General features: G+C 34.3%; 1 protein-coding gene and 1 pseudogene across 5 annotated transcripts in view; one reads left to right on the forward strand and one right to left on the reverse strand.

Annotated features, from left to right (window-relative positions):
- Positions 1–25,188, forward strand: part of FBXW7 (F-box and WD repeat domain containing 7) — a 221,891-nt gene that overhangs the window by 52,852 nt on the left and 143,851 nt on the right. Inside the window, exon 2 of one of the 5 annotated variants that reach the window (XM_030312915.2) lies at positions 14,190–14,237. The exons of the other annotated variants lie outside the window; for them this stretch is intronic. The gene's annotated coding sequence lies outside the window, so the exon portion shown is untranslated. The remainder of the gene's footprint in view (positions 1–14,189; positions 14,238–25,188) is intronic. 5 annotated transcript variants of the gene reach the window in all.
- On the reverse strand, positions 6,168–7,008 carry LOC115512165 (annotated as a pseudogene).

Raw genomic sequence — 25,188 nt, forward strand, 5'->3', positions numbered from 1 at the left:
GATGTCTCTTAACAATAACATCAATATACATTTGTTTATTGGTTCTGTCCTTCAACGTATACACAACATAATATTGAAATTGCCATACCAATACTGCTGCCAACTATAAACCCAATATGTAAGGTTTAAGATTTCTATGCAGTTTTTTGTTCATACAGTAGATCCCAGTGAAGGTATGTAGTCAGAGTACTATGCTCATAAGTTATTTTAATTAATTATGTTTTGATGTCACCTTGATAAACACTTGATAATCTGTTTTTGTTCATATTCAGTTTTAGGGCCCCATTATTGATTTAATTTTATTTACCATTTTGAGAATAGTAAAACTACCATGTCTACGGGTCAAAACTACATAAAAAAGCATTCTTAAAGGTCTTCCTTCTCAATCACTATTTTCCATTTTTACTCACTTTGTAGGTAACCAATTTCATTAATTTCTGGTTTATCCTTGTGTTTCTTTTTTATAAAAATAAGCCTATTTATGTGTGTGCATGCATTTGTGTTTGTATATGTTATTCATGTTCTTTTTTACACAGAAACACTAGATATGCATATTTCTTATGAGTGAATTTGAGCATTAGCTTATTGAATTCTAGGAAAACATTTGCTGGTATTTTTATTTGAGTAATGTTATTACTCATTAGCTTGGGGAAATCAACATCTTTATGATAATAAGGTACTTTTGGAAGAGAATAGGGGATGTCTTTCTATTTGTTTATTTACTTTTGTATGTTTCAGAAGTGTTTTAAAGTTTTCCTTATAGAAGTTTTACACATTTACATTTATTCCTAAGTATTTTTAACTTTTTTGTTGTTTTTTTATAAATACTGTTTTCTGTTCAATCAAATAAGCAATTTGAATTTTTTTCTTTTTACTAAGAGATTTAAGCTTGTTTACATATCTTGATATGATGGGTGTTTTTCTGATTGATGTGTTGTATTTACTGCTGTTTTTTATTCTTTCACATAGTGGTCTGTTTCTCTACTTTTTGAGAATTATTTTCTTACTTAAGGAAGGTTGATATTTTTGTTTTAATGGCTAAATTTTGGCAGTGGACTTAGACTGCTGAATATTGTTTTGTCTGCATTAAATGAATATCCTTTGACATTCACTTGTTACCTATTTAACACCAGAGAGCTGATTCTTCTCTGTGTTATTTCCCTTTATTTTACATATTAAAAATTCCATTATAATATGTGAAAGAATATAATATTTAAGTACCATTCTTCTTCTGTCCTTGTCCATACCTTTGTTTTAGTAATATATCTAAAATTAAATATATTCACTGTTGTCTCTGTTTAGTAAAGCTTTTGTCAAAGTTTCCTCTGTCTTTATTTGATGGTATGAAATTCATTCTTTTGTAGATTGCTCATAATGGGCTATGCTTAATATATTTCTGGAGTTCATGCAAGTTTAAATCTGTGTTTCTTTAATAGCCTTGATAGTTAAAAGGACACCTGATTGGATATGAAATCCTTGGTTTACAGTTTGATTCCTTGGATTTCTTGAAAAAGGTGCTACAATGTTGACTCACTTTGAATGTTGCTATTGAGAAATCTGATGCCAGCCTTACTTCTGTCTTTTGTAAGAGGCTTAGTACAGTATTTTTGTTGGAAGCCCCCAAAGGTTTTTTTTTTTTTTTTAATTTACTATTAAAATTTTATTAGGCTATGTTTTAGAGTTTATTATTCTGAGATTGTTTTTCCAAGTATGTAGATTTTTGTCAGAATTCACATATATCATATTTCTTCCTGCCTGCTACAACATACATGTATGCATTTGTTTTTGTTTTTGGAAATACGTTTTAAATTATAATTTTAAATATTCTTTTATTTTGCTTTTATTCTTCATAGTTATCAGTTATGCATGTTATAGCTTCTTCACAGATCTGTGGTTTTTTATTTGATCTTTTTTCCTTTATTTTTATTCTCTTGTCTGTCTCCTTGCTCCTTATTTTCCCTTATGTTTTTATTCGAATTCAGTCTTACTTTTTATAATTTAAAAAATGATTTGACTTTTCCTTCTTCTTCTTTTTTTTTTTTTCTTTTTGTTTATTCTCCCAAGTAGGGTCAATTATTATTTCATATCTTACTGTGTTTTGTCAATATCTATTCTGAGTTTTTGATTTTTGCTTACACACAGACACACACACACACACACACACACACTGTATTTACTTCAATCTGGAGTATTAGTTGACAGTTTTGTGAATTTTTTGTGGTGAGAATTTTCATTAGCTGAAGTGTTTGGATTGGAATTTCCATGTTTTTTTTTTTTTTTTCCCTTAAAAAATTCTTTTTTTTTTTTTAATGTTTATTTTTAAGAGAGAGAGAGAGATTGAGTGTGAGCAGGGCAGGGGCAGAGAGGGAGACACAGAATCTGAAGCAGGCTCCGATCTCTGAGCTGACAGCACAGATCCTGACGTGGGTCTGGAACCCACGAGCTGTTAGATCATGACCTGAGCCAAAGTCAGACGCCCAACTGACTGAGCTACAGCTGCCCCTTTCCATGTTCTTATAGTAGCTTTTTAATTAGTGTTGTCTACTACTTCTATTCATTTCCTGGCTTAGCGTTACCAGTTGTATGTAGACAGGGGTGAGAGATTTGCTTGGCTTATAATATTTCTTGTTCAAGAGCTCTCCCTTTTGTTGGTATAGTGAAGTGCAATTTCTTTAATGTATAGGTTATTTATTTATTTTTTAATTTGTTTTTTTGGTCTGGGAGGGTGAGGGGAAAGGGGTTTGTATATTGTACACTTTTGAGATTCTTTTTTGTTTTTGTAGAACACTTAATTTCCACCTTTTGCTTTCTTTTTTCCTTTTACCACCAAGCCTCTAAGGGTGTCCCATCTTCCTGAGACTGCCATCTCTGATCTTTCATACTTTGAACCCTCCCTATCTATTCATTGGTAGCCAGGAATCTGATCTACTCTGGGACACCATTTCTTAGTACTTTCCTATTTACTGTAAGACTTTCGCTTTCTGGAAATCATGTGTTCCACCTACTCCAGGCTCCAGTTTCCTTCTGTTTGCCATGCAGTCTGTGCTTGATTCTTCAGAATTTGCTCTGCTAAAATTTTACCCCTTCCTCAACTTATATCTAACACGGACTCTGTATTAGTCTGCTGGTTAAGCCAATGGTGTGGTTTATGGCTAGTTTTATTTGCTTTCTGGGTTGATGCTTTCTCTTATTTTCAGTTTTGAAGGGTGTATGGAAAGATTGGATTTACATGGGGCTGTTGTTGTCCTATGAGAACCTGGAATATAGTCGTTTGACTTTTAACTTTGTTGTACCCCTTCTAATACAGAAGTTTAAAGTTTTGATGACGAATGTATCAACTTTTTCTTTTATGGCTTTTGTGCCTTATTTAAAATAGCATTTTCAATCTTCATGTCTTGTGAGATTATCCTATATTGTCTTTTGAAAGTTTTAGTTTCGATTTTTTCAGGTGTTGGTAAAACATAATACCTAGAAAGTTTGATCTACACTGGGATGTTGTAGAGATATATTTTTACCTTACTTTTTTAGTGGATGTTTAATTGTCCCTGAATCATTCATTTAAATAGTCCTTTTTCTCACTTCTTGTAATACTACCTTTGTCATGTATGAAATTTCTGTATACACACAGATTTGAATTTGGACTCTGTGTTCTTGTTCATTGGCCTCTTCGACCCAATACCGCAGGTCTCACCGTTATGAATGTATAGTAAATCTTCGTTTCTGGTTGATAAGCCTCCTTTCTTTTTGCCCTAAAATTTTTGTCTAATCTTGGTCCCATATTAACTTTGAGAAAATTATTTGGCTTTGTTTTTAGGTATGAACTAAACTAATAGCAACAATTATTTGTTTTTACTGAAACAAGGGATCAACTTGACATTTTAGCACCTTCTGTGTGTATATATTATCTTATTTAATTTTTAAGCACCTTCTGTGTGTATGTATTATCTTATTTAATTGTAAGCAATTGTAACATGTAGGTATTGCTATGCTTGTTTTACTTTGAAGAAACCAAAACTTAGAAAAGTTAAATAATTTTATTCAGTAAATATTGAGTGACTACAATATGTACTACCATGCCCTAGAGCTGGAGTAATAAATAAAACTGGTGCTAATATAAAGATTTTTAAAAAGACATGTAATTATCCTTAATAGTTATAAAATGTAGAATTGCTTGGTTATTTTGTTTGTTACACGGATTGAAAAAAAATTTTTAATGTTTATTTTGAGAGAGTGTGAGACAGAGAGAGAGAGAGAGAGCACCAGAGCAGGAGAGGGGCAGAGAGAAAGGGAGACACAGAATCTGAAGCAGGCTCCAGGTTCTGAGCTGTCAGCACAGAGCCCGACATGGGACTTGAACCCATGAAACATGAGATCATGACCTGAGCTGAAGTTGGACGTTTAACTGACTGAGCCACCCAGGTGGCCCATGTTACATACATTTTAAATGGTAAAGAACCACATTAACGAGAATTTGCAAAATAGACAAAAGGATAGAAGTCACCAGAATAATTGAAAATATTTAAATTCATATCTACTTTCTTCATAGTTTCTTGGCATATAATTTTTATTACAAGTTTATTTAATATTTCAATCAGATGTATAAGTGACACATGATAGTTCCTTTTTATATACATAACAAAATCATATGTAGTTGAGTGTGCCATATTGTAAAGTGGATCTTTTTAAGATATCACATGACTATCACATGACTTAGTAAATAGTTTATTAAAAGTGAACCTATTTGGATGGGTCTTAGTGATACTGCCTTATGGAAGGCATCTATATTAAGATAACATTTATTTATGTAGCCGTGTTTATTAGAAAAATGTTCTTCATTCTAACTTTGCTCAGAAATCATATGTCATGGACTACTGTGGGTCTATGGAGTTTCCACTGATAACATAATAAATCTTAGTCTAGATCTCATCTACCTTAAGGAAAAGACTTAAAGGAAGAGATGATAAGCTTTGAGTGCCTATACAAATTTCTCTTTTGTAAATAATTTGTTTATACTTGGAAGTTTGATTACATAATTTGGGTTATTTGCTGTGATATATGCTTATATGCAGTGCCTTTTAAAAAGAGGTAGTCAAGACATGAATGTTAATTGAATATTTTCCACGTGGAAGTAATTGAAGATAGAAGGTGTAGGAGTGGAGACTCAGAGCTCTTTCAGTATAGGAATGTCCAGCCAAGTTTTGTTTTTTCTGGCCATATTTTCAAGTATTTATATTTAGAAAACTTTCCAGTCACCTAATAGGGTTATTCAATTGGAAAGTTTGGAATATGCTATAAATTTTCTTAAAAACATACATTTATGCCAAGGTTATGTATATTAGTATATGTTATTTCTTAGTGCTAGATAGTTTGTTAGAATCAGGTTTGGCACCAGAGAAAATGTATGTTTCTAGATTTTACTCATTTGTAAAAATTATTCTTAAAGACAAAATAGAAGACAGGGGTCTTGACCTTCAAAACTCTTGTAAAATGGTCATTAAAGATGAATTATTTTTTTTTAATGTTTATTTATTTTTGAGAGAGAGATTGTGAACAGGGGAGGGGCACAGAGAAAGGGAGACACAGAATCTGAAGCAGGCTCCAGGCTCTGAGCTGTCAGCACAGAGCCTGATGCTGTGCTCGAACCCACGAACTGTGAGATGATGACCTGAGCTGAAGTTGGATGGTTAACCGACTGAGCCACCCAGGCACTCCAATACCATTTTTCATTTATTCATTTCCAATTTGTATGCCTTTTTTCTTATTTTTTCCTAACTGTTCTTGCTAGGGCTTCCAGTAATGATGCTGAATCGAATAAATGTCTTTGCCTTGCTCCTGGTCTTTTATTAGTTGTTTATTGTTAAATATAGAATTAGCTGTAAGTTTATTTAGACAGCCTTTAGTAGTTTAAGAAAATTACTGCTTTGCTTTATTTATTTATTTTTTTTCCTTATTGGTGAGAAATGGATGCTGGATTTTGTCTAGTGCTTCATCATTAGCTGTGTGGTTTTTCTTGCTTCATTAACATGATCTCTTTCCTTGTTTGATTTTCAAATATTGGACCAGCTTTGTATTCTTGCTGTATACTCTACTTGCTTATGAGCTGTTACTCATTTTTATATTGCTGGGTTGAGTTTGCTTATTTATGTTTTTTTGAAAGAGAACTGTTCATTACTTTTATATACAGAAAATTCAATAGCGTCTACTAGCCCAGTTTGGTGGCTAATTCTTTAGCCTTTGCCTTTTCCAACTTGGGAATGCAAGCCACTAACTTTGGACCCAGGATGTTGCCTTCCCAGTGATGGCACATCTCATCATGTCTGTCATTGTAATTGGTCCTGATAGTTTCTACCAGCTTGGCCAGAGGTCCTTTGTTTTCTGAGTTAACCTGTGTGAGAGTGACAGTGGTGCAGATCTTCCTGTGGACCAACCTGGCCTCCCCCTTGATGATGCAGTAGGGAACCCCCAGCTTATGTCACATGGCAGGCAGGAATACAACCAGCCAATGAGATCCACATCATGTGCAATTACTACCAGCTGAGCCTTCTTGTTTTCTACCAGGATGGTGACAGTATTAACCCCAGTTTGAATAACAGGCAGCCTTTTAGTGGGGACATCCCCTTTGCTGGTAGCTTTTTTCAAGGTTTGGGCCAATAATCTCTGCCGCTTCTCTCACTTTGTCTCTGGTCTGTGTTTGTGGGCCAGCTTAAGCATTTGAGTAGCTGTTTGGCAGTCCAAGACCTGGGTGAACTGGTTAATTGCAGGAGGCACTTTTAGACGTTTATAGAAAATAGCCATTTGCTGCTGCAGCTGGATGTAGCGGGGCCATTTGATAAAGTGGTTGAGGTTCCTTTTGGGCTGGATGTCCTGTCCAGTGCCAAAGTTCTTGGGTATTTTCTCAAACAGGGGATTGACTACCTTCTTGGCCTCTTGCTTCTTTATAACAGCAGGGACTGGGACCGCCTTCTTCCCCTTAGTCTTCTTTCCTTTCAGCATCTTGGATGGCTGGAGGAGAGAGATGAGTTTGCTTATTTTGTTGAACAATTTTGTATATGTTCATGAAGGATGTTGTTTCTGCTGTTTTCTTACAGTATCTTTGTCTTGCTTTGGTACTTTGAGTTGGGAGTAAATTCTACTTCTTTTGGAGTAAATTGTATTTAATTGACATTACTTCTCCTACATATTTTGTAGCATTTGTTATGAAACTTCAAAGCATGTATTTTAGTTTTTGGAAAAATTTTAACTACAAATTTGTTTTCTTTAATATATACCAGAAAATTCAGGTTATCTGCTTTTTCTTGAATGAGTTTTGGCAGTTTTTCTCTTTTGGGATGAAATGATACATTTCATTTTAGTTCCTGAATTTGTAGGCATTAATTTGTATTACCTAATTATGATAAGTATTCTGTAATTATTTTAATGTCTAAAGTCTATAGTGAAGATCCCTGCTTTCAGTCCTCTTGGTAATTTATATTATCTTTCTCTTTTTTTTCCCCTTGGTTAGTCTAGGTAGAGGTTTATTAATTTTATTGAGCTTTTTAAAGAACTAGCTTTTGCATCCATTTATTTTTCTCTATTTTACTGTTTTCAATTCCATTGAAATCCATTGATTTCTGCTCTTTATTATTATCTTCGTGCTGTTTGCTTTGAGTTTATCTTACTCTTCTTCTTTGCCCAGTTTCTTAAGGTGGAATCTTTTCAATTTAAAACTTTTCTTCTTCTTCTTCTTCTTCTTCTTCTTCTTCTTCTTCTTCTTCTTCTTCTTCTTCTTTTTAAGTTTATTTAATTTTGAGAGAGAGGGAGTGAGCATGCAAGTGGGGGAGGGGCAGAGAGCGAGGAAGAGAGAGGATCTCAAGCAGGTGCTGCACTGTCATCACAGAACCCTATGTTAGGCTCAAACTCACCAACCATGAGTTCATCACCTGAGCTGAAATCAGGAGTTGGGTGCTCACCCAACTGAGCCACCCTGGTGCCCCTCTTTTTCATTTCACATATAGGCATTTAATGCCATTAATTTCCATCTAAACACTATGTTGATTGCATCATACTAATTTTGATATGTTGTATTTATTTTCATTTTCTAATTTCCTTTGAGCCTTCTTTGATCCATTGGTTATTTAGATATGTAGTTGAATTCTTATTTTAGGGATTTTTTGGGAGGTATTTTTCTTTTACTTATTAATAGCTTAGTTCCATTAGATAACCTATTTTGTATTTTTTTAGTTCTTTTAATTCTTTAAATTTTGTTAAGGCTTGTTTTATTTTGGTGAATGTTTCATTGTACACTTGGAAGGAATGTGTATGCCTCTGTGGGTCGTTGGAATAATTTGTTTTGAATGGAAAGGGAAAATGTTTTAACTTTTTAATAAGATTAGACCTTAAATCCTAATTCCTTGAAGCCAGTAGGGTAATAGAAAAGGATATTGGTGGGGGGCACGTGGGTGGCTCAGTTGGCTAAGCGATAGACTTTTGATTTCGGCTCAGGTCATGATCTCACCGTTCATGGGATGGAGCCCCATGTTAGGATCTGCCCTGGCAGTTCAGAGCCTGTTTGGGATTCTCTCTTTCCCTCTCTTTCTATCTCCCCACCCCCACTCATGCTGGCTTGTGCACACTCGCTCGCTCTCAAAATAAATAAATTAGAAACTTAAAAAAAAAGAAAGAAAGAAAAGGATCTTGGGGATCGTGGGATTCACAATACTTGGTTTTAGATAGGCTGCCTTTTGCTATTTATATTATTTCAGATAAATTCTTTTGGGCTTGTGTTTTCTCTAGTTGTTAAATAGTATTGATACACTTGATTTTGTGAAATTCTTCTTTTCTTTAAAATTGTACGCATCAAGTTTTATAGTACCAGGTTTAAGGTTAATAGGTTTATTCTTTACTCTTTTTTTCAGTTATTGTATCATTCTTTTCCTCATTTTTAAAAACTTAGTCTGAATAGTGTAGTTTTAGGGATTATATGAGATGTTAAGACCCAGTAAAGTTTCAATCTATTGTAGAATCTGCCACTTGCAGATATCAAGGTAGCAATTTATGTTTCTAGATAAAGGCCATGTTTCTGGAAAGGGTTTAGAATTCTCACAGTGGTTGTATATGTCACTGCAATAAGATGATCAGTTGGGGCTTGTGTTGACTTAAGGAGCGTGAAAATGGTGGTGAAAGATATATAAGGCACAAGCTTCGAAAGAAGTACATTGTAAAAATTGGCAATTTACAAGAACTTATGAGGAGTTTAGAAATACTTGTAAGGTTTGTGGGAATGTTGAAGAATATGGTGGGGGCTTAACTTTATAAAAGAGTATTTGTGTAACGAAAAGGATTATGTATAAAATGTAGATGATTCACAACAAAACTTGTATTTTGTAGTGTTGTAGCAGCTGGGACAAGTCAGATATTTTAAAGATACCATGAATTTACTTTTTAAATTTGTAAATAGTGTCTACGGTAATCAGAATGTTGAGGGATTCTGGGGTGCTTGGGTGGCTCAGTCGGTTGAGTGTCCAACTTCGGCTCAGGTCATGATCTTGCAGTCCGTGAGTTTGAGCTCCGTGTCAGGTTCTGTGCTGATAGCTTGGAGCCTGGAGCCTGCTTCCGATTATGTGTCTCCCTCTCTCTCTGCACCTCCCCTGCTCATACTCTGTCTCTGTCTCTCTCAAAAATAAAATAAACATTAAAAAAAAGAATGTTGAGGGATTCCTTTCAAACTCTTTGAAGTATTGTTTAAGCATTTCTTTGCAGTTTTGAAGCAATCAGGCAAGATGCTTCAGAGGATAAATACTGAGTGCTGTGTCTTCTTTGTTCAGGAAATAGAAGTGCAACATGAGATTTTTAAAGTGCAAATTTACATCTTTTGCAGAAAATGTGATGGGGTGAAGGTTTTTGAAAACATTTGAAGGTTGTACTGGGATTCACTTCTGTATAAGGTGGAGATACACTGTTGATTTGTACTGGGTTGATTTGTGAAATATTGTAATTAGGCTAAATTGAATGGGTGATGGGTAATTTGAGAAATGATGTTTGTTCCAGGTTATTCAAGATCTGATCTTTCTAACTACTTACAACTTTTGACTAGCTGAGATCCTGCTTTTTTTATATTCATCACCAGTCTACCTCTTGCTTTTCCACCTACAAAATTAAAATAGAAAACAACAAAAAATAACAGTATATAGGGAATAATAAATAATATAGGGAAATATATCATTAGCATAACATATATAAATAAGTATATTTAAAGATGCAAGATTTTCAAATACAAATATTTGCATGGTTATAGTTCATGAGCAATCTTTATTAAATTTATTGCTAGGTGAACGGTATGTAGTCACTGAATTCATTCATTCTGCGTCTCTTTTGTTTTAGGGGAAGACTGTTCTACTTACATCCTTATTGTCCTCTTTGGGATCTTTAGTATTACTGGAAATTATAGTTAGGTAATTTTTTTTAATAAACCCATGTCTAGTTCTGCAGGCTCTTTAGATGTTGGATGGGATCTGTTGGTTCTCAGCTTCAGAATTAATAACTCTGTGATCCTGATCCTTTTCCTAGTATATCTCTTGTTTGCTGAGATGTGTGACCTCTGGAGAGGTCTTCCTTATATTCAGTAAGTTGATCTTTCTCTTTTAGGAAGATAAGGCAACCTTCTCTTAAGGGAGGTTTTCTCCCCCTTTTAGTTCTAAGATGTCTCTCAAATTAACATTTATTCATATCAAAATTTCCCAAAGTGGGAATGGTAAGTCTTACTCTTGATGAGTAACCTGGTGAATACCATTTAGAAAGAGAAGTACCTCGGACGCCTGGGCTCCTTGATCGGTTAAGTGTCTGACTTGTCTTCGGCTCATGTCACCATCTCACAGTTCATGAGTTTGAGCCCCGTATCAGGCTCTGCATGACAGTGTGGAGACTGCTTGGGATTCTCTCACTCTGCACCACCCGCTTCTCTCAAAATAATTTTTTTCAGTTTAATAAACTGAAAAAAAATTACAAAAAATAAAAAAAGAAAGGTAAATACCTGAATTAGAAGAAGCAGGTATCTGGCTTGGGGGTGGAACAAATGGTTAAACTGATTAAAAAATCAGTTTTGTGAAAGGGTTACTTGTGCACCTTATGTCTGAGAACTGTACCTGAGTGGTCAGCTACCTACTAGTAGAACGCTGATGACAATTTTTGGCTGATTGGAGTTTTGGAGGAGTCTACCAGGCCAGACAAAGTAGAAGAGTAGATTAATACTTCTATATTGATACACTTTTGCAAAGTGAACACATCTTTGTAATTGTAACCTAGATCAAGATAGTTACTTCTCTAAAGCTTCCCTGTGTTCTGTCCCAATCAAATAACGCCTTTATCCCAAAGTTAACTCTATTCTGACTTTGTGGTCAGAGATTAGTTTGGCTTGTTTTTTGAATTTAATAAATTACACACACACACACACACTCACACACTCCCACCTGACATTATGTTTGTGATATGTATCCTGTTTTGTTTTTAGTTTCCTTTTTTTCCACTGAGGTTTAAGATTACACGAACATGTAATGCTATAGTTTATTTCACCCCTTTCCTGGTGGACGTTGGATTATATGGAGTTTTGGGCTCTTTAAGATAATGCTGCTGTGATAAACTTTGTATATAGCTCCTTGTGCACATATGTACACATTTCTATTGAGTGCATACTTAAGAATGGTATTACTTAGTCATTGGGTATGGATATGTTCACCTTTGGTAGGTACTTCCAAATAGTTTTCCATTCCGGTTATACTAATTTACATTCCTACATGCAGTGTATGAGAATGCCAGTGGCTGTACTTTCTCACTTGCAGTTGGCATTGTCTGGTTTTTAAATAAATACTACACATTTTGGTTGATAATAGTATCTTATTATGTTGTCTGTATTTTCCTAATAGTAATATTGAGTACCTTTTCAATATGCTTATTGGGTTTTGAAATTATTTTCTTGTTAAGTTTTGTTTGGTCTTCAGCCTATCTTAAAAATTGGGTTGTCTTGTTTTTGATGATTTGAAGTTGTTTTTCTAAAAAAAATATTTTGGGGGCACCTGGGTGGCTCAGTTGGTTAAGTGTTTGACTTTGGCTCAGGTCATGATCTCATGGTTCATGAGTTTGAGCCCCGTGTTGGGCCCTGTGCTGACAGCTCAGAGTCTGGAGGCTGCTTCGGATTCTGTGCCTCTCTCTCTCTGCCCCACCCCATTCATGCTCTGTCTCTCTCTCTCTCTCTCTCTCCCAAAAATAAATAAATATTACAAAAATTTTCATACCTGAGTCCTTTGTTGGGCATGTGCATTATGAATATTTCCTCCTGCTCTGTAGCTTGCATTTTAACTTTTTAAAGAATACTACTTTTAAATTGTAATGAAGCCCCATTTGTTGTGTTGATCTTTGTGTCTTGTTTAGGAAATCTTTGCCTATTTCAAAGTCATGACAATATTTTTCTCTCATAAAACCTTTATTAAAAAAAATTTTTTTTTCAATGTTTATTTCTGAGAGAGAGAGAGAGCACGTGTGTGCACAAGCGAGTGCAGGGGAGGGGCAGAGAGAAAGGGGGACATAGAATCCGAACCAGTCTCCAGGCTTCAAGCTGTCAGCACAGAGCCTGATGTGGGGCTTGAACTCACGAACTGCAAGATCATGACCTGAACCGAAGTCGGACTCTTAACCGACTGAGCCACCCAGGCTTCCCAAAAGCTTAATTGTTTTAAAATTTATTGTTTAGGTCTCTGATACACTTTCTCTCCTTCCTTTTTTTATGGCCTGTGGATGGATGTAATGAATTTAATGGATTTTGATTTTAACAGTGGTAGTGATAGAAAATCTATTGGTATGCCTTACTCATAAGAAAACATTTTTATTTTATTTTGTATGTGATATTTTAAGTTCTGGTATGGTAACATTTTCTGTTAGTAAGATACATGATTTTGTATTCTGGTAATTCTTTAAAAGGGATTTAAAAACATTTTTTCCTGACTCTAAAAGAGGCAGTCTAGTTTTGTGAATTGTATTCTGTCTTACTTGTTTTGTTTTTGAAGAGTACAGTGCCTTAAAGACATTGGGTTCTTCAGTCAAAGGCAGCTGTTATATTTAAGCAGGCGATTTAATTTCTATAAGACTTTTTTTTTAATCTATAAAGCTAATTTAAGAAAAGTGTGTATAAGTTTTTTCAAGTTGTGGGCAATGTGCCTGGCAAGCAATAAAATCTCTATAGTTAGTGCTTTATTCTTGAATTTTGAACTTTGTTTTGAAGATTATTATTAAAAAATTTTTTTTTAAATGTTTATTTTTGAGAGAGAAATAGAGAGCGCACGCATGAGCAGGGAAGGGACAGAGAGAGAGGGATACACAGAATCTGAAACAGGCTCCAGGCTCTGCGCTGTCAGCCCAATGCGGGGCTCGAACTCACAAACTGTGAGATCATGACCTGAGCTGAAGTCAGACGCTTAAGCGACTGAGCCACCTGGGCACCCCTGTTTTGAAGATTATTTTGACTTGAGACCTGATTGAAAGGGTATATACCATGCTTGTTATAAAATTATTGATAACTAACTTTTGTAAATAGTAAAAGTAATCTGCCTGCTTATACATTCATTTCCTTTTATTGTAGATAAAATATTTTAATTTTTTTCTGTCAATGTAAGGTTGAATTTAAAATGCTTCCTTATGTTAATGAAAAAAAATAGAGTGAATACCTTGTAAAGACTTTTCCACCTCCTTGTCTGTACTTTAACTCTGTAGTTAGGTTGTCTAGATGCTGCTTACAAGGTGGTAACTACAGATACCAGAAGTGTAGTGTATGATATTGTCTGTTGATGGTCAGGAAGAATTTAACAGTGCTTCTCTAAGACCTTGTTAGTTTGCTCTTGTCTTGGTTGGTAATTTTTGAAATCTAATTTGTTATAGAGCTCATTCTTTGTAGTCTAGTAAACTCTACCAATATCTTGATAATTCATTAGCTTTTCCATATATTATACATAAAATTTAAATTATTTCTAACATTAGGAAAAATTGTTTTATATTTATCATGTGCCAAAGTTTCAGCATGTGATGTGTTTAAGTGTTGTAAAAAAACAAGTGGGATTCTTGGCTAGATTTTACAGAGTAGGGGTAACTTCTGAAGTTCAAAAGTTCTTTCTTCTTCTCTTCCTCCTCCTTTTCCTCCTCTTCATTTTGTTATTATTATTATTTAGGGAATCTCAACCAGCAGAGGGATTTTTAACAGGCTACCTAAGTATTTGGTAAGTACATACTTTCAGTGTTAAATATTTTGCATGTTACTTAAGTTTGCATGTATGTTCCTTAGTGACGTTTACAATAGTCAGTGTAAATAACAAATATAATTTATATTTCTTATAATTTTTACTTGGTATTAGAATTTCTTTATAGATTTATTCTGATTCCTTCTGATTTATTCTATACACTGTATCCAGAAAATTCTTTTAGTGTGCAATCTGAGTATTAAAAGAGTTCGATGGCAGAGCTGTCTTAGCGGGCAAGAATGCTAGTACTTTGGTGAAGGAAACACAATTTTCCTCATGTGAGATTTTTGTAGCAGTTTTCTTTTTTTTTTTTTTTAATTTTTTTTTTCAACGTTTATTTATTTTTGGGACAGAGAGAGACAGAGCATGAACGGGGGAGGGGCAGAGAGAGGGCGACACAGAATCAGAAACAGGCTCCAGGCTCTGAGCCATCAGCCCAGAGCCTGACGCGGGGCTCGAACTCACGGACCGCGAGATCGTGACCTGGCTGAAGTCAGACGCTTAACCGACTGTGCCACCCAGGCGCCCCTTGTAGCAGTTTTCTATTAGCTGGTGACAGTAATACAGATTTCTTCTTTAGCCATCCATTACTTGACTCCTCCTTACATTAGGTCCTGTTTACCATAGTAGGTCAATATGAAGACAAATACTCTGGTAAGGCCCTAAGCTATTTTCTCTTTGGGGTCTCTAATTTCATTGTAATAACATTTTAATATTAAGAATTTCATAAACTTACGCTTTGGTTAATAGTGATAGATTTAAAAATTATTAAATATACTTCAGCAATGTGAGGCATTGGATTATCAAGTGTCATAATATAGCTTTTTAATTGTTTTAATGTAGTCTATGAAATATTACTAAGGATGAATAAATTTATTTGATTAGCTAATCAAAGTTTCCTAGATATATGAAGAGATATTTAATAATAAACATTGATTTTTCTTATTATGATTATTAATGTGTTTGAAACAATATGTATTTAACCAAATGTGTTTCTAAAATTCTATAATCATAGTTGATGCTTAAATATTGAACAATTACACTATTCTGCTTACTGTATATTTATAGTAAATGTACATTTTTAGGAGCAAATGATGTTATAAAAATCTCAAATTTTTACTATTATAAAATGTGGTAACTGATTCCTGAAGATATATTAGGTAGAACAAATCAACATAATGTGTTTTCTTCCCCATTGATGCATATATTTGAGTTCGTTTGAGGGAGGCAATCATCTTTGCATTGTATATGCTTATGATATATATTTCATTTCTGCAAATTTATTTTTAGTAACTATTGGAATACATTTACATATCAAGAAATTCATCCATAAGTGTACAATTTGGTGGTTTTTAGCATATTCAGAGGTGTGTAACTGACACTACTATCTAATTTTAGGATACTTCAACCGCACCTTGTATCCGTTAGCAGTCATTCCCTAATTCCCTTTAAACACCCTGCCTGCCTCCCCTACCCCACAGTCCCCTTCTCCAAGCAACCACTAAATACTTTCAGTTTCTATAGATTTGCCTATTGTGGACATTTCATATAAAAGAAAGCATATTCTATTTGTCTTTTTGTGTCTGGCTGTTTTCGCTTAGCGTAATGTTTTCAAGGTTCACCCATGTTGTAGCATGTGTCATTCATTTTTATGGGAAAAACCATTCCATTATATACCATATTTTTTGTATCCATTCATCAGTTGATGGATTGTATCTACCTTTTGGCTATTAGGAATGCTTCTGCAATGAACATTCTGGTATAAGTTTTTGTGTGGATGTATATTTTTATTTCTTTTGGATATGCACTTAATAAGGTAAGGGTAGAATTGCAAGATGTGATAACTGTATAAGTCTGAGGAACTGTCAAAATGGCTGTGCTATTTTATAATCCCACCAACAGGATACGAGGATTCCAACTTCTCTACATCTTTATAGACGCTTGTTACTTTTAGTCATTTTTTGTTTTAGCTATCCAAGTGAGCGCGAAGTGGTATTTCATTGTGGTATTGATTTTCATTTCTATAATAACTGATGATGAGCATTATTTCATGTGCCTATTGACCATTTACATATGTTCTTTGGAGAAGTGTGTGTTCAAATCTTTTGCTCATTTTTTAATTGGGTTGTCTTTTGTTAAATTGTAAGCATTCTTTATATATTCTGAAAACTATTCCCTTATGAGATATAGGATTTGCAAATACTTTCACCCATTCCATGGATTGTCTTTTCACTTTATTTCTGGTATCTTTTGAAGCACAGAAGTTCTTAATTTTGATGATGTTCAGTTCATCTGTTTTTTCTTTTGTTGCTTGTGCTTTTGGTGTCATATTGCAAATTTATCTTTAAATAAATATTCATTTATAGTTTAGATCTGTGACAAGGTTTTAATTACCACAGGACTGTAAAGCATTGGCATTTTTTGTGTTTGACAGCCAAAGCCCAAAGGAAGCAATTATCTTTATATTTGTGCTTCAATTCCTTAGTTAATTGTTTTAAGGAAAATGCTATGTTTTGATCCCATGGGTTACCATGAAAATGTTAGCTGTGTGTGATATATCCATTGATAATAGTCTTGTGAATTCATGTTTAGTTTTTTTGGATTGTATGATACCTTAGTTTATCATGGCACTTAAGGTATATTTGATGTCATACCTTAATAAACTATGGCCTTTTAGGCTAACACTATTATCAGAATTCTTTTTATCTTTTCCAGGAGGAGAAAATAAATTTTGAGAATCTTACTGATTTTAGTCTTGTGCAGGATATTTGTAGGCACTAATTTTTTGATGTATTTGTAAACTTACATATGGAATATGTATACTTTTCCTTCAAGTTTAGTAGGTATGTATCTTCTTGATTTTTATGGGACAATTTTAGTTCCTTATTTTTTATCATGTGGCTTTTATCAGTTGCAGGCATATTTCAGAATGAATTGTTCTATAATGTTTTCTAATGTTGGTTTTAGAGAAATGGCATATAACAATGGAATATCATCACTCAGTAGCGTTGGCTTTCTGCGTAAGGGCAAGGGATTGTAATATAGTGTGATTAATGTATTTTTATTAGGGAAATTTACTTTTGTTTGTATCATTCATATTATCTAATACTGTGTTAACTTCAAATAATGAAATTTTATAGAGCCAAAATTACTGATATTCTTTTTTTTAGTTGATTTTTTTTTTTTTCAACGTTTATTTATTTTTGGGACAGAGAGAGACAGAGCATGAACGGGGGAGGGGCAGAGAGAGAGGGAGACACAGAATCGGAAACAGGCTCCAGGCTCCGAGCCATCAGCCCAGAGCCCGACGCGGGGCTCGAACTCACGGACCGCGAGATCGTGACCTGGCTGAAGTCGGACGCTTAACCGACTGCGCCACCCAGGCGCCCCTTTAGTTGATTTTAAATTGTGGTGTCCACTGGTTAAGCATCCACTTAAGTGCCAATTGGTAGGTAACATTGTTCTTCACTGTGATATTTTTATAGTTTGTTTTATACCACCCATGGACATTTTGCATTGGAAAAGGAAATAAAAGGTGAAACATGTCATTTTTGATGGTATTACATTTTCAGTTATAATAAAAAAAGATTTAATTGAGAGTTACTTCCTTCTATGGTATATGTCAAATGTGGCAGTTAAGAGAGTTTAACCTATTTATGGCTGAATTAAGGCAAAATGGCTTTTGTGCACTATACTTTCTTTCTCTTGTTCTGTATGCTTACTAACAATAATTAAGTGTATATTAATTCTGAGTTATTTATATTTGAAATGGGGGTTTTAATATTAATAGAGACACTTTTTTTCTTACAAGAGTAAGAGGAGTTGCCCTTTAGTTAAACCACTAATTTCTTACTGAAGTCAATCGGGGTTGCTTTATATTCTAGGTAGCAGATTCTCAGCTCATGTCCTAGAGTTTGCTATTCTACTGATGTGCTTCATAATACACCTTGGAGATATTGGTCAGGGTTGTGTGGATAGAATAATTAAACTATTCTTTGTCAGAACGGTCTTTCACTACTTAATCTTACTGAGGAAAGCTCAAATGGACTTGGATTATTCTAAATGTCACATTATTTTTGTACAAATGTCTGAAAACCATTACACAATAGTATTGACTCCCTTTTCTCCCAGTACAATTTCTGTAGCAACATCATGCAAGGAAGTTTTCCTAAAAGCTTTTTCCTTCAGAACTCACCGCACCCCCCCCCCCCCCCCCGCTTTTAAGGAAAAGGTTGATCCAGAGTAGCCCACTTTTAATCTAGTAGTCATCTCATATTTTATTCTTATTAATACTTAAGGTTTCCATACTTCTGATCTTTCTTCAGAAATTTCCAGTCTGTTAATTGAAATAATTACAACTGTTCATTTCTTTGGTTTTGTTCCCTGTTCATAGACTTCCTAGATTTGGTAGAGTTCTATCTGATTATGGTCTTTAGAAGTTTCTAATATAAATTGACACTTTTCCTCCTAGCTTAGCCTCAGTGCTTCCTGATGATCCTTATCTCATTTTGATCTTCTATTTCATTCTCAATATTAGTTATTTGGAACCTTTCCACTGTCCTCAAATGACCAGTCCTATTTCTATTTTTCTCATTCTTTTTTCATTTCATATTTTATACTTTATTTCCTCTATCTTCACTCAAAGAACAAAATGTTTTCATTTTTTTCAAAGGATAATATCTATATTCTTAATCTTATCCCTTCTTCCTTTCACTTGAACCTTGCTGTTTTCTGTTATTCTCATTTTCCATGCTGGGTTCTCCATCTTATCACACTTAATCTTGAAAAATGCCTTTTACTTTTACTCTTTCCCTATCCTTCCCTTTATCACTGAGCTTGTTTGATTTGTGGTCCAGTTTCTTAATTCTTACTCGGCTACCTTCTGCAGTTTGACTATTGTTTCTACTGGCATTCTGCTTCCTCAAGTGAAAGTAAACTTTTCTTACCTAACCAGATAGATAGTTAAGCTCATGTTAAAGTGCTTTACAACATCCCTAAGGTAAGACTGAGTTCCAGTTGCTAAATCTGTGTGTTTTCATTTCTCATCCTGTCCTACTTTTTCTTTTTTTTATATCATTTGGTATTTTGCTTCTTCTTAACATTCACTTCTCCCTTGTATTCCATAATAACTGTGCTTTATGGTTTTTCTGTGATTTCTCCAGCTACATGTTCTTTTTGTTAATGCTTTTTTCTTTCATATACCTCTGAAGTATAAACTCATTGAAGCTTTGCTCCTTGCTCCTTCTCATTATGTATCATTTCTAGGAGATGGTCTCTGTTTTTATTATGTAGGTTATCACAAATTTGTGATGACTCACAAATGCCACATTTTCCTTCATTGTCTGTTTGATTTCAATTATTATGTCCTTAGCACCCCTAAATTATTATTTCTCAAGCTGAAAAATTTGCCTTGAACATGCTTGATACATTGTTGGAATTTACTAAATGCTTATTGAATCAGTGAATGAACTCCTTATCCAAGTGCCCCAATCTGTTCGGTTTGTTCTTTTTTTATATATAATGATTTTAACCATTCACCTATTTTTCATGTTACAAACCCTATAATATCTTTGACCAATTCTTGTCTACCCTTGTTAGCATTAATTATTATATTTTGGTTCTAAGCTTAACTAATGAGGTGGATGATGTTCTCATTTGCAGATGGTAGAAATAGGGATCACAGAGATTGTGATGTACTTATGATTTCATGGATGGTGGTGGAGTTGAAAATTAAGATTATGTTTCTGATTACATGTTTCCTGGTTTTCACAGAAAACATTGTTTCTAATGATAAAAGCAGTATGATAGATAATAATTACTCTTAATGTACTATGTGAGTTAAGAGAATAAAGACTGGAAGATGGTAGGAATACTTTAAATTCTTATGTGATGGGATGAAGGTCGTAATTCAGAGGGAGGAATGAAAATCAAGGATGTGAGAAGTTTTTCACTCAACATTAATAGAATTTTGAGATTCTGACATCTGGTAATGATGCAGTGATGCCAGTGAAGTAGTTGTTGAGTGAACCATCCTTCAGATAACAATTATAAAATCTGGATAAAATATTAAACTTCATCTGTGTGAAAGCCACAAAAAATGACTTTAAATGAAGCAGAAGCCAGATTAAAGGTTACTCTTTAAAGCCTGCAACTGCAAGGGCGCCTGGGTTGCTCAGTCGGTTAAGCGGCCGACTTCGGCTCAGGTCATGATCTCGCGGTCCGTGAGTTTGAGCCCCGCGTCGGGCTCTGTGCTGACAGCTCAGAGCCTGGAGCCTGCTTCAGATTCTGTGTCTCCCTCTCTCTGACCCTCCCCTGTTCATGCTGTGTCTCTCCCTGTCTCAAAAATAAACGTTAAAAAAAAAAAAAAAAAAAAAAAAGCCTGCAACTGCAATGTGTAAGACTTGTATGTTTGTAGCTTTCTTGGCTTTGGATGCATCCCAGCCTCCTGTAGTTCCAGTAGCATGGGGCAGAAGTTAGGGCTAGCCAAGCAGCTGGGAATATACTGAGAGAGATTCTAGAAGCAAAAGAACCATTGAAGAGGTAAACAAAAACTAATGGAATTTTTCACCAGCCCACCAGCATTGCAAGCAATTCTAAAGGAAGTTCATTGAGTCTGAATGGAAATGGCATCAGGTTGCAAGTGCCATTTACAGTAAGGAATCAACATTAAAAAAAAGTGAATATGTGGGTAATAATAAAAACTATAATTTTTTTTAATTAAAAAAATTACGGATGATTAAAGCAAAAACTATGATTGTATTGTTCAGTTTAAAATGTATATATGAAAATAATAGCACAAAGTTGGAGTATTTCTGGCTTAATTTGTATTTCTCTGATGTCAATATTGAGCATCTTTTCATGTATTGTTGGCCATTTGAATATCTTCTTTGGGGTGAAGTATCTAATCTCAAGATTTTGAGAATTGACTTCTATACAATATTTAATAAACATGTCATAATAAGACATTATGATAAATTGACATTAATACTTAGTATTCTGGCTTATAAACCTTCTACTTAGGTTATCTTTTAGTTTCTTTCAGTAATGTATGGCAGTTTTTTTTAAGGTGATAAGAAATATTAAACTCTATGCTTAGTAGGTAATAATTCCTCATTTTCCCCTCTCTTAGGCCCTGGTAATATGTACTTCCTGCTGTATGAATTTTCCTATTCTAGATATTTCATGTAAGCAGAACCATCCAGTAATATTTGTTCTTTTTGTGTCTGACTCCCCCCCCCCCCCAAGAGAGAGACAGTGCAGACATGCTAGCGGGGAAGAAGGGCAGAAGGAAAGGGAGAGAATCCCAAGTAGGCTCCATGCTCAGCACACAGTGTCGTGGGCCTTGATTCCACAATTCTGGGAATTTCCTGAGCTGAAATCCAGAGTTGGTTGCTCAGCCAACTGAGCCACCCATGCGCCTAGAGTTTGTGTCTGGCTTTTTTCACTTGTAATGTTTTCAAAGTTTATCTATGTTGTAGCATGCATCAGAATTTCATTCCTTTTTATGGCTGGATAATATTCCACACTTTGTTTATTTCTTCATTTGCTTGTGGATACTTGGGTTTCCCCCCTTTTGGCTATTGTAAATAATGCTGCAGTGAACATTGGTGTACATGTATCTGAGTCTGCTTTTCCATTCTCTTGGGTGTATACCTAGAAGTGGAATTGCTGGGCTATGTGGTAGAATTCTATGTTTAGCTTTTTGAGAAACTGCCAAACTTTTCCACAGTGGCTTCGCCATTGTATATTACTAACACCAATTTACAGGGGTTCCAGATTCTCTGTATCCTCACCAATGCTTGTTATTTCCTATTTGTAGTACCTTTTGGGGGTAGATTTCCTAGGATTTTCTGCATAAACAATCATATATGAACAGAGACAGTTTTACCTCTTTTTTATCTTTTTGTTTTTCTTTCTCTTACCTTTTTATATTGGATTTCTAATTATGAGGATAAATAATGAGAACAAGCATTCTTGCCATGTTCCCAAACTTAGGGAGACTATATTTGACATTTCATATTAAATCTGTTATTAGTTATAGGACTTTCATAGATACCCTTTATCTGGTTGAGGAAGTTCTTCACTGGTTCAGTGGTTTTGTCTGTCTTTTTGTTAATGGCATTTGATTTTGATCATTTAGTTTTTTTCTTTCCAACTATTCCTGTGAATTACGGTGATTATTTTTTCATGTTAACTCTATGTTCTTAGATAAACTTCACTTTGTTAGGATGTATTATTGTTTTTATAATCACTGGATTTGATTTGCTAAAATTTTGTCAAAGCTTAAAGTGCCCTCTTTTCCTCTGTTTTGTATAATACTGACATATGTTTGTATGCCAGACATATAATTTATATAAAACTTGGCATATGGTTTTCTTAAATGTTTGATAGAATTCAGCAGTGAAAGTTTTCTTGAAGGACGGCTTTGGATTGTGAATTCAATTTACCCCTTGGTAGTATTGGTGTTTTGCATTTTTCACAGTATTTTTGTTTCATTTATTTTGTTGAATTGGTTAGTACAAAGTTGTTCATAAGATGCTCCTATTATTTTTTAATGCCTGCAGGATCAGTGGTGATATTAGCTTTTTGATTTTTGATGCTAATAATTTATTTTCTTTTTCCCCCCTTATCAGTTTGCTAGGTGCTTATTAATTTTTTAATATAATAAGTTAGCAAAGAGCCAACTTTTGGAGATAATTTTCTCTATCATTTGTTTGCTTTCTGTTTAATTGCTTTCCATTTTTTAATTCCTTCTTACTTTTGATTTAATTTTCTCTTCCTTTTAGCTTCTTATATTGGAAGCTTACTCTTCTCTTGTTTTCTAGTATAAATGGCTACAGCTAAAGATTCTCCTTTTCATGCCTCTTTAACTGTATCTCAGGAATGTTGACATGTTGTATTTTCATATAACTCAGTTTAAAAATACATTCTTCTTATTTTCTTGGGTTTCCTCTTTGACCAGTAGGTTATTTAAAAGTGTATTGCTTAATGTCCAGATATTTTGGATATCCTATGTATCTTTTTATTAATGATTTCTAATTTAAATTTGTTGTCATAGGATAAACTGTTATATCAGCTCTTTGAAACTTATACAGATGTTTATGGACAGTGCTTATTCTGCAGTTTTAGGTTATAGGATTTTGTAAATGTTGCCCATTAGGTCATGAGGGATAATGTTCAAATCTTTTTTATTCCTGAAATGTTGGATAATAATGTTCAATTCTTTTTTATTCCTGAAGTTTTTTGTTTCTTTGCTTATTTATGGTAATTGTTGCTTACGTAGTCAATCCATATTTCTCTTACATAATCTGGTTATTAGATTGGATATTTTTTCTCTTTTAAAACAATAGTTTTATCCTTCATTTAGTTTTCTTGAGTTAGTTTTACTAACGAAGAGACATACATCTTATTTTACAGTGATTAAAAATGTATATATAAATTATCATAATACTCTTCTGCTCACCCATATGTCACCTAGGTTTTGAACATCTTTTTCTTCCTTGTTTTATTATTTTTGTTTGGATGCTAGAGAAAACTGTAATTTATTGTAGTTGTGTACTATGGGGTTCTTATAATAGTATGTGTGTATGTAGTTCTATGTTGTAGTATAGCATTGCCAGGGAAAATTTGGTTTTGTTTTATTTGGGGTCTGGTGGAAGCCATCTTATCCTTATATAAATTTACTGCTACCTCAACACAACCTTCTATATAATAAAACAAATTTCTGTTCTTAACTATAGTATGAAGTTCTGATTTATAATAGTTTTAACTTAAATCACAGTCTATACAGTAGGCAAATTGGAAAAATATTCAGGACATTTAAAAAATGGTTATTTAATATGCGGCCTCCACAGTAAAATAAGTTAAAAGAAAATCCTGTTATTGCCTACTATGAAATTGGATAGCCTGGTTTTTAAAAGTTTAAATTTTTAAATATGTCAATTATTTGGGGCACCTGGGTGGCTCAGTTGGTTAAGGGTCTGACTTCGGCTCAGGTCATGATCACAGTTCGTGAGTTCGAGCCCTGCATCGAGCTCTGTGCTAACAGCCTGGAGCCTGCTTTAGATTCTGTGTTTCCCTCTCTCTCTGCCCCTCCCCCACTTGTGCTCTGTTTCTCTCTTTCTCAAAAATAAATAAACATTAAAAAATTCTAAAAAATATCTCAATTATGTAAGTCTTCTCTGCATTGGATCATTCTTTCTTTTATAGACCTTTAGTAATAAGAAAGCCAGTCTTGTTCACCATTCAGTTTTTGAGACAACTGGTATGATTTGAACTTAAACTTTGATGTCAGGCAGGTTCAAATCCTACATCTGTTGCACACTCTTCTCATTGTGAACTTAGTAATATTTTGATTATATTCACTGTACTTTCTTAAGAGATCCATTTCTGATTTTTTATCGTTTATTTATGGTTGAGAAGGTGAGACAGAGTATGAGCAGGGAGGGGCAGAGAGGGAGACACAGAATGTGAAGCAGGCTACAGGCTCTGAGCTGTCAGCACAGACCCCGAAGTGGGGCTCAAACTCACAAGCTGTGAGATCATGACCTGAGCTGAAGTCAGATAATCAACTGAGCCACTCGGGTGCCCCTTAAGAGATCCATTTCTAATATTCTGTTAAGCTTCCTGAGATTTGTTGATAATTTTCCCCCCTATTAATGTTATGTAATGTTTGAATTCCTGTAACACAACTGTATTTGGTAATAGTGGGTAATTCTTTTAATTTTGCTTTTTTCTTATTCAGTTATATAATCATCTTCAGGCAAATATATGAAAAGACAGAAATATTTGAAGGTTTGGTAAGTAATTATGGCAGGTAATTTGTTTGGTTCTGACTAAAGCTGAATTGAGAATATATTTTATTTAGTTTGGGTATAGTATATAATTAGATGGAGCTCAGTCATTACCATGTATAGTTAAATCATTGCCA

This window comes from Lynx canadensis, chromosome B1 (genome assembly GCF_007474595.2).
Source record: "Lynx canadensis isolate LIC74 chromosome B1, mLynCan4.pri.v2, whole genome shotgun sequence".
Lineage (NCBI taxonomy): Eukaryota > Metazoa > Chordata > Mammalia > Carnivora > Felidae > Lynx > Lynx canadensis.